Genomic DNA, 13,047 nt, shown 5'->3' with positions numbered 1-13,047 from the left:
ATACTGGACAGGTCTTTGCGGATGCTCCCTGTGAAGGGTAACCGCCTGCCCTGGATCCTGAGGGACGCCTTCATCTCTGTCTCCTGTCAGGAACCACCTCGGCCTCCATCCAGCAGAGCATCCACAGCGCCAGGCGGGGAGGGTGCCCCGGGCGCAGCCCCGTCCCGGCCGCGGCAGCAGCGTGGGTGCCGCGCTCCACGCGGGGCGGCGGTGCCGCTGCCCTCCCCGCCTGCCGGCTGCGCTCGGCGCATGCCTGCCCAGCGCCGATCGCGCCCCGGCCCAGCCGCTGGAGCCGAGGGGAGGCGGTTTCAGCAGCGGCGGCTCCCGCCCCGCGGTGCGGTGACGCGCGGCGGCAGGTCCCTCCTCCCCCCCCGCCCGGCCTATAAGACCGCTGCCGGCTGTAGCCACTTCTCCTCGCCTCGCCGCTCTCTTCGCCGTCCGGTGGTCGTGCTCCCGCCCTCGCCCCCAGCTGCCGCAGCCCCGCGCCCCCGGCCTGCTCTGGTTCAGTCTCTCTCTGTCTGTGTCCTCTAGTCCCAGCGCTGAGCTGCGCTTTCCCTGCCGGTCGCCCCCGCAGCCTATGGCCCTGGAAGGCGCCGCTGCCGCCGCCTGTATTTCTGCTGTAGGTTCCCACATTCCTCTTTAAAAATTCCGCCTAAAAAGAGAAGACGATTTACCAAATCTTTCGGGCCGTTATCTCACGTGAGTACCGGTGCCGGGGGTCCCGGCGCCCCCAGCCTCTCCGCCAGGCCAGGGGTCGCGCCGCGGGGGACGCGACGGGCGGGCGGGAGGGAAGGAGGCGGCGACGCCCACCCTGAGCACCGGAGTGGGTCGGGGCGTCCCTTGACACCGGTGGCGGGAGGGAGTGGAAGGAGCTTCCCATTCCCCAGGGTCTGGGGAGCGGCAGGCCCTTGCTTCCCTTAGAGCAAGGAGAAGAAGCGGAGCGGTGGCCGCGGCACCCGGGAAGGGCGGAGAGGCGCCCGGCAGGCAGCGCTGCCGCGGCGATGCCGGGTGGGGAGGGGGATGGGGCCGGTTCCTCCCGCTGCCCTTTCTCCGCCCGGCGGCGTGGGGCGAGACCGGCTGCCGCCGGCAGCGGCAGATGGAGAGCGGCGGGATGAGTCACAGCTCAGGCTCCCCCTCTTCGCCGGCGTGCAGCGAGGCGCTGGGCGATGAGGGGCCGCCGCCCGGGGGGGTGACCGGGCGGGCGCCAGGGTCCCCCGCGCCCCCGAGGGCGGCAGCGGCGGCGGGTGGAGGGGGTCAGCGGCCGCCACGCTAACATGGCGGACGGCTCTGCTGTGAGAGACGGAGAGGCGGGAGAGGGAAGCCGGGGACCGGGACGAGGGCCGCGCCGGGGCCGCAGTTCCCCCTTCTCGCCCAACGCCGCAGGGCGCGGGAGGGCGGTGGAGCCGCCGGCTCCGCGGGGAGAGGGAGCGGGGGCTCGGCGATTGCCCTAACATGGCGGATTCCTGCGAAGGGGGGCTGCGTAGTGCCTTCCCCCTCGGCAGCCCGGGCAGTGCCCCGCGGCGGGAGACGCGTTCTCGCCGGGGACGTTACTAGCGCTTGCGGTGTGTCCCTTGCTGGGGAGGGAGCGAGGGGCGGCCTCGCCCGGATCGCTGAAGGAGTGGGAGTGCCCCGGACCCCGGCGTGCCGGCTCGTCGCCCTGCGGCAGCTGCCCGGGCTCGGGAGCACTGACTCCCGTGCAGTGCCGGCGGATCCCGTGCCGTCGGGTGCACTCGCGCGCAGGAAGCTCCTTCAGGCCCAGGGAGAGCAGCCGTGTGACAGGGTTGGAGGCTGGGCTGCTGGCGGGTGGCAGAGAGGCTGGGGAAGTGCTGGTGGCATGGCTGCGGCGTTTCTGCCTGCTTCTCAGAGGCCATGTTGTGCGTCTGTAACCGTGACTATCCATCTGGGCTCCCCTATCATGCTCCTCGTTCCTGCTCACCTGAGCTGCATCTGTGGGCGCTTGCACGAGGTCTCCCCGTCCCCTTCAGCATGGCAGACAGCGGTCAGGAGCAGGGCTGCAGCGCCAACTGTCAGGGCACCGCATGAGTTATAAGGGCAGTGCACAAGTGGCGCTTTCCGGGACGAGCGCTGCAATGACGGGGCAAATTGCCTTCACACAGAAGGGTTGAGGGGGTCCTCCAGCATATGGGAAGTGAAGCCCAGTCCTCCAGTTAGCAGTCTGCTCCTCTGTCAGGGTGCTTGTTGGTCATCTCAAGGACGCACGTTTTCTTCCTACCCTTAGTCAATCTGTTAGTGTGGCAGTAGCACAGTCCTGTGGTGCTGACAGTCCTTCTGGAAGTCTCTTGGTTGAGCCTCAACCTCCGTGGTTTGGCTGCCTCCACTGTGATCCAGTCAGCCACTGCTGTACTGTCAGCCTTTGGAAAGTACAGATGAGAGAGTCTCATTGCCGCTGAGCTGCCAGCTGGCTGCATGTGTGTAAAGCATGCACACCTGGAAGTCAGGGTGTACAGCGTGTGCATGTTCTTGCTGCAGTGCCATTCCCTATTCAGTGGCAGGTCAGCAGAGGTGCCAGTTACTGTTTATGGTGGTGAGGGATCAGCAAAGGTGCCCGTTGTGTGGGAGCATGGGGCTCATGGATGGTGCAAACACAGAAACGTGGGTCAGCTGATGTGACTGGGAGGGATGCTGCTATGGCTCATTACTAGATAGCACTGCAGGTCTTTTTCAATTGGCAATCTGGACTCATTTAGAACCCAAGAAGATGTGTGGCAACATGTGCTGGGGGAACACCAGTAAGTGCATCTTGTGCAGTGCAAAATCCTGCACAGCCAACATATGCCAGTAGCCAGGAGAAACACTGCATTTCAGACTTCTGCAGCAGTCTCTGGTGACTGAGCAGGATTCAATTGTGTAGTCTGTCAAATATAGCTGCCCTGAATGAAGATACGGTGTGGAGCCCAGTAAAGCAGGTTAGACTCACCTGTCCTACTAGCCAGACTTGTGTTTGGATCTCCTGCATGGCAGCAGGTTGGGGAGGGGGGGGAACGCGGTGCTGCCCCAGTTCATCTGTCCTCACCTGAGCTGCTGAGGATACTGCACTTCCCCACTATTCTTCCCTGGATAAATACGGGACGCAGCAGCACTGGGGGGGAGGTAGGGGTTGTGAATAATGGTGATGGTAGGAGGGGTTTGTTCCAGTCTGGACTGGTCCAGTCTAGTTCTTTCCTTCCTGTCACTGTGAACAATGCTGCTGCTGCCGTAGCTGATGCTTGTGACATGGCAGCCCCCTCCCCGTGTGCCTCAGGCAGTGGTGAGCTCCCTTTCCTGTCTGTTTGCCTGCCCCGGCCCATCCCTCTGCAACTAGCCAGCCTACTGCCCCCCATCCTGGTTGCCGGGCCTTTTGCTCTGAGGGAAGGTTGTTAAATCCCAGAGAAAGGGGAGTCTTTACAAGACTTTGTGAGGGAGAGGGTGGTGTTTGGTGCTGAGCAGCAATGGGAATGTTTCTGCCATGGAGACAATTTCATAGGAGGCAAGAGGCAGGCTTCCCTCCTCCCAGCACTGCAGCCTGCCCACCGCCAAGCAGCTTGTGTTCTGCTACCTGTGCTGCAAGACCGGTGCAGGTATGTGTTTGCAGCAGTACTGGGCTGTATGGTCTGGAAACAATTCTGTCTCTCCTATTAAAAGAGAGACAGAGTGGTCTTGGAAGGGAATTATGATAGTTCCTTCCTTAAGGGGAGACTTAACTGTGTAATGAACTGGTTTGGGTATAACAGCAAATTTCAGTTCAAAATAGTGTTGGTGTAGTGCAGGAGCAAGACATGAATGATGCGAGAATTCTTCAGGGACATGTGCTGTCTTGACTCTTCGGGACCTGCTCTCTCCCAGGAACTGCTTGGCCACAGCACCCTGACCCTGATCAGAAGAATAGCTGATTTTTTTTGTGGACCAGAGAAACTTCTGTATCTTCAAGTCTGTCAGTTGCTGTGAATGTGCATGGTCATTGTATCGCTAGATTTTTAGACTTTAGGTTCATGGATAATTTAGCTCTCATCACTGAAAGGGTCTCTTTCAAGAAATGGAGAGATACAATGGATTGGGGTTTTTTTCTAAGGAAAATGAATCAGTGCCTAATTTTCTAGGTCTATCTGTATCAGACATAGGTAGCTGAGGGACCTAGTGAGCTGGAAAAAGCCCGTTACTGACTGGCCTGGAGGCATTCATAGGGCTTGCTGCAGGGGTGCAGTTGTTCTGTCAAAACTATTAGCTGTGGAGGACCAGGAGGCTGTCTTGTTCCTCAGATCAATGTTACTATTCAGGTACGAAGTATGGCATTGAGAATCAAGCTGCAGTGCAAATTGAGGCACCTGTTTACTAGAGTATGCTAACAGATGATACATAAATACATGCCTATAGGTGTCAATTGAGTATTAAAAGACAAAGCTGCCTTGTCAATTATTCCCACAGCTCAAAGCTTGCTGTTTAGCAAAGAATGCTTGTGTGCCTACTTTAAGACCTTTAGAATGCCTCATTGTCACTGATGACATGCTGAGTTTTTCTAAAACCGGGATTTTCTGGATGGGTTATGAATATCTAATACACTTCTGCTTAAAAGGGTAGCCCTGCTCTGCCACAGTACAGCAAACTAGCTCTTCATGCTGGTTAAATTACAACAATTTGAAAGGTTGAAATTATACTGGTTTCCACTCTGAGTATTGTTGGCAAACCTGCACAGAAGAGGATGGTCAGACTACTTTCTCTGTTTGTGTGGGTCCTTCAGAGAAATAATTCTCACTTAGATTCTGAAGGGCAACTAGAACTCAGCACAACCCGTAGTTGACTGTTGCTACAGAAGATGATTGGTTTTCATTCCAGCTCCATAGGAACTTTCACTCCACGCTTCCTTCTTGGGACGAGAATGTTGGAATAGTACCGCAGGTGATATTTGTGTGAGCATAGTTTTTGTAAGTTTTGCTCTAAAGGTCATGCATACTTCCTAGAACTACCTGGTTTTAATGCCTCATTTTTCTGGGAAGGTAATCTTAATTCATAATCTGAAAGATTTATGTGAGTTCTTGAGTACAATCACAACAGTGCTAGAAAATAGTGGAGCTACTAGTTAATTTTACTGAAGGAAAATGTTTCCAGCTTTTAAAACTGTTATGTATATACTCTGAGAAGTAATTGTTACTTATTTGCTTTAGTGGAAGAAAGGGATAGGATTAGATAGGCTGCATATACTAGCTTGTGAAATTCTGTAGTATCTCAGTTAGTTTTGAAGCACTGAGGTTTTATTTTAATGCTATATGCTACTGAATGCTAATTTATATGCTAAAGCTGAAGAGATTGCCCTGTGTAGTTGTGAAACAGTTACCTTCTAGTTACATTCACTTTGTTTTTTTAATAGCAAGAATAAGTGTCAAAATACACTTCAGGATTTTGCTTAACTGCAATGTGGTTGAGAAGGCAATCACTTGGATTAGGTGATTCCCAGAAGCTGTGTTTTTGTAGTCAGCATGTGTAATCTCATTTAAATAATGAGACCAAGAAAGAGTTATTTTTACAATAGATTGGTACATTCCACATTTCATGCCATAGACCACAGTGAATTTGTGAAAACTTTGTTGTATGTTGGGTTTACCCAGGATGTACTGTATTTAATTCCATTAAAATGACAGTTCCTTTTAGAAGCAGGAACTTCTCAGCAGGACTGGTTAATGTTTCCTTGACTGCTTTTCATGTTCATTGTACTGCTTTGTGTGATTGTTTTACCTTGGGTAAGCTATCCTTGTACTTGAAAATGCTGCTTTGGTGTGGTATGTAATAGCTTTAAGGGCTAGCTGAAATGTTTCCTCATTCCTGAAGGCAAGCATAAGCTTCTCTCTACTGTCTTGCTCATCTCTGGATTTGTCTGTATGGTGTTCAGTTTCGCTATATAAAACACTGTTTTTCACCCACGTAACTTTTTCACCCACATGCTGTGTTCATTCACAGTAGAGGAGAAAAGAACATGGCAAGGGAATTCTAAAACACGAAGGAAGCAGAGAGGCTAAGAATCACAGTGGTTACAGGGTTAAAAACATGTCTGAGAGGGTAGTGCAGTTTTAATTTGTACTAACCTAAAACAGGATTGTGTAGAGCTCTTTGCCCTTAGTTCTGAAAAGCTTCTAGCTCAGACTACGGAAAGCAGTAGAAAGAAGCAGCTTCGTTTGCTGCCTTCATATATTTTAGAACTTCTTCATACATCTGACTTGATCTGGCTCAAAGTTTACATTCACTATTGAAAACAAGGCAGGTTTTTTACTATAAATTTTGATGGTGAAGTGTTGCACGCCTTCTCAAAAGCACTACTGAAAAGGCATTTGTTAATGTTTTAAGGTAAAGCTTTTATTTTGTGGCAGATATAATTTTTTTTTTAATACATTTTATCCAACAGGGCAAAATCTCTGATCAAGTTTACAACTATCCAGAGGGCTTAGGAGAAGTGCTTTATAGAGAACAGTTCGACTTCAACGCTGAGCCACCTTGGGAACCTAGCTGATGATAGTAGGGTTCCATCTCCTAACTTGTCCATGTAAGTATCTTCTTTTCTTTTCATCTATGTGCAGGAGGATAAGCCCTGCCAAAAATTCAAACAGCACATATTGGCTTTTTGATAAGCAAGATAACTGTCTCGATGTAAATTTTGAAAATTTGAAGACAGTGGTATGTGTATTACATGGGGCTTTCATTCCAGGGAGTGAACTATAATTTTCACTCACCTAATGCTTTTCTCAGAGTTACCTGCTGAATTTCCGAGAGACTTAAACATGTGTGAGTAAACTTTATAAACAGAGTTACTTTTTTGAATTGGGTCTGTTGGCTGCAGAAATCCTACAATAAAATGTCATACCTTCAGTCTCTCTGTGGTAAGCTACATGAATTGGTACTGCATGACAGTTAACAGCAAATCAAAAAATGTGATTTCTTGAGATACTTTATACTGAAATCATTAAAATTTGCTGCTGTAATCAGGAACTAATGCTACTCATGAAGGGTGTGCCTTCCCAAATGCCTGTCTCCATTATTTGCTAATTACTCTCCACTTCCACAAATAGTTGTAGTTGAGATATAGTAGAATGTGGAATTCAGCGTTGGATGGAAATCATGTCCTGATTATAAATGCTTGAACTATTTGTCTCTTAATGTGATTAAAGAAAAGTAAGACCCAGGATAACTGAAAACAAATTAATGTGTATAGCTGATCTTAAAGAGCACAGAAAACCCTGGAATGTACGTGGTTATTGTGTTTTGTTACCATAAAGCAATAGCTTTGTGTGGTTTTTAAAATAGCTTTAAATGTTTGTAATATCTGAGTGAAGCTGATTTTATACAGTATTAGGGGGTTTTTGTTGTTCAGCTGGAGGCATCTTCTTTTGGCTTAGTACCTGTAAATTACATAACACTTTAAAATGTAAGACTTGAGATTAAGAATGGTTAAGTACATCTAGCTGAGCCAGGTACTTTTTAAACACCACAAAGAGTCCAAAGGCCAGTTGTATTGGAATGTCTTCTAATAAGATACTTAACGCAGATGACCCTGTTATTTGAAAATACTGCAGTAAGGGAGGCACAGGATGAGTTTGATTTATCATGATTTCTGTCTTTACAGAGGTTACCTTCTTGTTGTTTTGTTTGAAACTTAGGGAATTAACTGTGTATATCTGATTCTGTGTGGATGACAGCTTTGTTCAAGTAAATACAGTTAACACCAAATATCACTGTTATTTTCTAGGTGTTGCATTATTTTTACAGGCAAAAGAACCGAGAAAATTTTCTCTTGTTTAGTTTGAATTTCACCTCACTCTTGTAAACAGATAGGACTCTTGCATGATGCTTTACACTTCAACAGGAATAAAATAGTAAGAAGATACGAAAGGCAGAAGAATTGTTAGGAGGAAGGAGTGAATAAAGTATAAAATCTTAAATTACTGTAAATGCTTTTTAATTTCTAAACCTGTTCTGAAGGAATTTTAGCTTGGACAAAAGGGTTTTTTTTCTTTAAGGAGAAGACTGTCTTGGTACCTTCATTGCAAAGAAAGGTTAGACCAGATAATCCTTGAGGTCCCTTTCACCCCTGAGAGTCTCTGATTCTCTAACTGGTAGACTCATGTGCTGTGGCAAATAGCGCAAGGTAAAAGCTTGTCCTAGAATGGAAATGTTGCTGTATTGGCTGTATCTGTAGCTGAATATTAAGATGATCTGTGTGTTTATTTTGAACAGTCAGTAATAATACACGGTGCACAAATGTAAGCAACTCAGTATTGAATGTAACAATGATGTAGGTAGCAGTAGTCTGACAGCTTTTGCCAGTAAATCTGTGCCTGGCTTGGTGTGCGGAAGCACAGGCAGTTGCCTCAAACACAGCCAAGATGAGAGGTAGACAGTTAATTAGTAATTTGAGTTCTGTTCATCTTGCAAAGCTGTTTAATGGGAAAGAGGTCAATTGAGCTTTTAAATATAATTATTAGTATTGTGTTCCAACAGAACTCAAATAAAAATCTTCTCTATGAAGGTGTACTTAAGTTCCCATTAAACTTACTTTCCTTTTTATAATTCTTTTCCCTCCCTCTTTTGTCCTTGTATTACACAGGCCAAGGAAGAACTTGAGATTTAGTTGTGTCTTTGCTCTTCATGCTCTGACTTCCTGAGCAGTCTGAAAACTGTGGCCTGATGTCTTGCCCCTTCTAAAATGTTCTTTGTATTGCCACATCTGGTTGATCGGAGGGAATTGAGGATGGAAACCTGATTTATTAACAAGGCCTGTCTGTGCCAAGTAGAAGCAGTTGTTATCTGGACTGGCTTGCCTGTAAAAAAACTCTCTTGACTTTGTCTAAATGGGTCTGGATGGCAATCGGGAGGGTGGGAGGTTGGAGAGCAGTGGGAAGGCCAGTTGCTAACATGCACTAAGCAAGTTAGAGAAGACAGGACACTAATTGCTTGCAGTGTTGTGAAAGAGATGTGCTGGTAGAGTACCACAAGTATACATGCACTTATAACAGTATTCAGTTTTATAAGCTTTACTAGCTTATTTGCTTTGAATAATGTATTCAGACTGTATTCAAAACAGAGAGGTTCCTGAAAGCATGGTTCCTGTAAAACATGTCAGATGAGGCATTATTTTTGTAGTATCTACCTCCTTTGCTTGCTTTCTTCATCAGAGATGCTCTTGTATTGCTCATTTACCTGTAGGATGCAACTAACCATAGCTGTACTGGTCCTCTGCTATGACCTTCAGTGGATTTGTACTGAGGCAAATTGGATAATGCAAAATATCCACTGCCATTCTAAAACACACCTGCTTCAGCACTCCCATCAGTTGGCTAGTGGCTGCATTCAGCTAATGGAAGGACAAGTATATCATTTGGTGAAATGGCATCTTGGAATATTTTAAGATACTCCCATTATAAATAGGCATTTCCTGACTGAAAACAGGTCTTGTTTCTACTTGTCTAGTATACCTGTTCTGTTCTTAATTGCCAATTTTTGTGACAAAATGCTGCTTTTTTTTGATCTCTCAACCCTGAAGAGCCAGTACTGTTAAGGAATGAGAGATTAATATGTTTTTACCTTTTTAATTTTTGCATCAGCATAATTGTTAATCTTGTCAATATTTATCTTGCTTAAGAAGACCTGTAGCCGAAAAGCATTATTGAGAGCTCATTTGGCTTGCAGAGACTTCGTTTGTTGCAGAGGAAGTTTTTAATGAAAGAACCAAACCTCAAGGTTGGTTTTTTCAGACCAAACAATATGTAGTTCTGGCAATACAAAGAAAAAAAATTCTATTTATTGTGGATGCTTATATATGACAAGCATATGTTTAGTTAGTCACTTTTCAAAGCATTTTAATTTTCTTCTATTCCAGATGTAAGCATTAATTGCAATGTTTAAATATTTAAACTCTTATCTTACAGTTCTTCATCTGGGAAATCATTGTGTTAAACCCTAAAGAGCCTGAGGATGTAACAGTTTACTTCAAAGAAAGCAATCGCATGCCTACGTAGGAGTCTCATACCACTTGACAGCTTTTGTTTGCCCTGAAATATATGACCTGGAGCATTGTGCAGTCTTAACATTTCAGGTGGTAAAATGGGTGGTGTTACACACTAAGTCTGTCAAATTGTGACTTGCAGCAAGTCAGCCCTTTCAGCAAGGGCTGTACTCTGTACTGTAATGATTTCTGACTTGTCTTACAGACACAGAAGTTTTAAGCTATCTTTTCAGTTTCCTACTGTGTGTATTCATTTGATCTTTCATGAATTTTATCATTGACTCTCCTCCCTGCTTGGGAACAAGGCCAGTTAGAACAGAGTAAGGTTATGGCACAATCCTAAATCCTACTCCAGATATTGACTTCTTGAGAAACATTTCTCATTATTTCTTTCTTAGTGAGAAACATTTCTTACTGCTGTTTGGTGGTGCTGTAGCAGTGCTGGTACAAATTTCCGTTTTCTCTCAGAACGAGAAACGAGTATTCTACAATAAAACTGAAAAGATGTGTTTTCTTAGAGTAGAGGAATGGGCTATGACTCTGAGGACAGATGTTGGTAGGCTAATGTTAGCTTTTTTATCAGATGAATTTTGCTAAGTGAAGACACTTAGATATCATGGATGTGCTTGGAAAAAGCAATTAGTGTTTAGCAGCCTGGGAGATATTATAATAGGTTGTTCAAGGTTTTGTTGCAAGCTATTTTATTAAATCTACTAGCATGGATAATTGTCCTCCCCATCTCTTGATGGTAAAATGCTTTTGGATGAAAGAACTGAGACATCAGACCTAACATACCAAATAAGTAGGGTGTTCTTGGTGGTGGTTTTGGGGAGTTAGTGATAAAGAGGCCTTTTCCTGCCATTCTTAAACTAGTTCTCCCCCTCTTCCCCACTGGACCTCCCAAAAGTAGAAGGGCAGCTTTTAAAGGAAAGTATTCTTCTACACCATCTCTGTTTGAAAGCTATAAACACTACAGTCATTAACTAGGAAAAAACTTTTTTTTAAGAGTACTGCAAAAACTAGCCAAAATCTCCATCAGTGTAACTCATATGAACATTGAGACTTGAAGGAAAAAAGCTGTCTGTTCCTTAGACTGAGCTTCTTTATTTGAAATACAGAATCACAGAATCTTAAGGGTTGAAAGGGGCCTCTAAAGATCATCTCGTCCAACCTCCCTGCCAGAGCAGAACCTCCTAGAATAGGTAACACAGGAAGCCATCCAGATGGGTTTGAGTGTCTCCAGAGACAGAGATGCCATAACCCATCTGGGCAGCCTGTTCCAGTGCTCCATCACCCTCACAGTGAAGAAGTTTTTCCTTGTGTTTATTTGGAACCTCTTATGTTCCAGCTTGTACCCATTGCCTCTTGTGCTATCATTGGACATCACTGAGAACAACCTGGCTCCATCCTCCTGACACCCACCCTTTATGTATTTGTAAACATTGAGATCACCCCTCAGTCTCCTCCAAGCTGAAGAGCCCCAGCTCCCTCAGCCTTTCATCATAAGGGAGATGCTCCACCCCCTCTATCATCCTTGTGGCCTTGTGCTGAACTGTCTCCAGCAGCTCTCTGTCCTTATTGAACTGAGGGACCCAGAACTGGACACTATTCCAGATGTGATCTCATGAGAGCAGAGTAGAGGAGGAGCAGAACCTCTCTCTACCTACTGCCCACACCCCTTCTAATCCACCTCAGGATGCCATTGGCCTTCTTGGCCATGAGGGCACATTGCTGGCTCATGGTCATCCTGCTGTCCACCAAGACCCCCAGGTCCCTTTCCCCTACACTACTCTCTAGTAGTTCATTCCCCAACCTATACTGGTACATGTGGGGTTATTCTTTCCCAGATGCAAGACTCTACACTTGCCCTTGTTGAATTTCATTAGATCTCTCCCTGCCCAACTCTCCAGCCTGTCCAGGTCTCGTTGAATGGCAGCACAGCCTTCTGATGTGTCAGCCACTGCCCCCAGCTTAGTGTTGTCAGCAAACTTGATGACAGTGCCCTCTGTTCCCTCATCAAGGCCATTATTGAACAGTACCAGTCCCAGCACTGACCCCTGAGGGACTCTACTAGGTACAGGCCTCCAACCAGACCCTGCCCCCTTGATCACAACTCTCTGCCTTCTTCCCTTCAACCAGTTAACAATCCGCCTCACTACCTGATCATCCAGCCTACGCGTTCTCAGTTTTGCTGTGAGGATGCTCTGGGGGACAGTGTCAAATGCTTGACTGAAATCAAACTACGTCCACTGCACCACCACCATCTATCCATCTGGTTACAACAAAAGGCTATGAAGGTCATCAAACACAACTTCCTCTTGGTAAAACCATGTTGACTGCTGTTAATGACCCTCTTATCCTGTATATGCCTGGAGACAGTTCTCATCAACCAAACAAAATTCTTCCTTTAACCTGACTTCCTCTGGAGTCTGGGGCTCCTGGAGACAGTCTTCAGCAGTATAGACAGAGGCAAAGAAGGCATTCAGTAACCGCCTTCTCTATATTCTCTGTCACCAGGGCACCAGCTTCATTCAACAGAGGGCCTACATTGCCTGTAGCATTAGTTTTATCTGCAATGTATTTTAAGAAGCCTTTCTTGTTGTCATTGACCTGCCTTGCAAGGTACAACTGCAATGAGGCTTTAGCTTTCCTAGTTACCTTCCTACATCCTCTGGTGACAGTCTTATACTCATCCCAAGTGGCCATCCCTTCCTTCCATGATCTGTAGACTCTCTTCTTCCACTTGAGTTTGTCCAATAGTTCCTTGTTTAACCATATGGGTCTCCTGGCTCCCTTGCTTGATTTCTTACCCACTGGGATGCTTTGAGCCTGGAAAAAGTGATCCTTGAATATAGACTGACCATCTTGGGCCCTTTTATTCTCTAATACCCTGTTCCATGAGATACCCCCTAGCAATTGCTTGAAAAGGCCACAGTTGGCCTTGCTGAAGTCCAGCGTTTTGATCCTGCTTGGTATTCTGTACCTAAAGCACAAGATCCTGAACTCCACCATCATGTGGTCGCTGCAGCCAAGGCTGCCCTCAACCTTCACCACTTCAACCC

At 46.7% G+C, this 13,047-nt stretch overlaps 1 protein-coding gene across 3 annotated transcripts in view; it reads left to right on the top strand.

Annotated features, from left to right (window-relative positions):
- Positions 1-381: 381 nt before the first annotated feature.
- The window catches only part of AZIN1 (antizyme inhibitor 1), a 32,568-nt gene continuing 19,902 nt past the window's right edge, over positions 382-13,047 (top strand). The window contains exons 1-3 of one of the 3 annotated variants that reach the window (XM_061994919.1): positions 382-699; positions 6,392-6,529; positions 9,909-10,075. The gene's annotated coding sequence lies outside the window, so the exon portion shown is untranslated. Of the gene's footprint in view, positions 700-3,166; positions 3,579-6,391; positions 6,530-9,908; positions 10,076-13,047 lie in introns of those variants that run through there. The other 2 variants (XM_061994917.1, XM_061994918.1) reach the window with 2 other exon arrangements.

Source organism: Colius striatus, chromosome 4 (assembly GCF_028858725.1).
Source record: "Colius striatus isolate bColStr4 chromosome 4, bColStr4.1.hap1, whole genome shotgun sequence".
Lineage (NCBI taxonomy): Eukaryota > Metazoa > Chordata > Aves > Coliiformes > Coliidae > Colius > Colius striatus.
The sequence above is the reverse complement of the archived record's forward strand: the minus strand, read 5'-3'. Positions and strand labels throughout refer to the sequence as shown.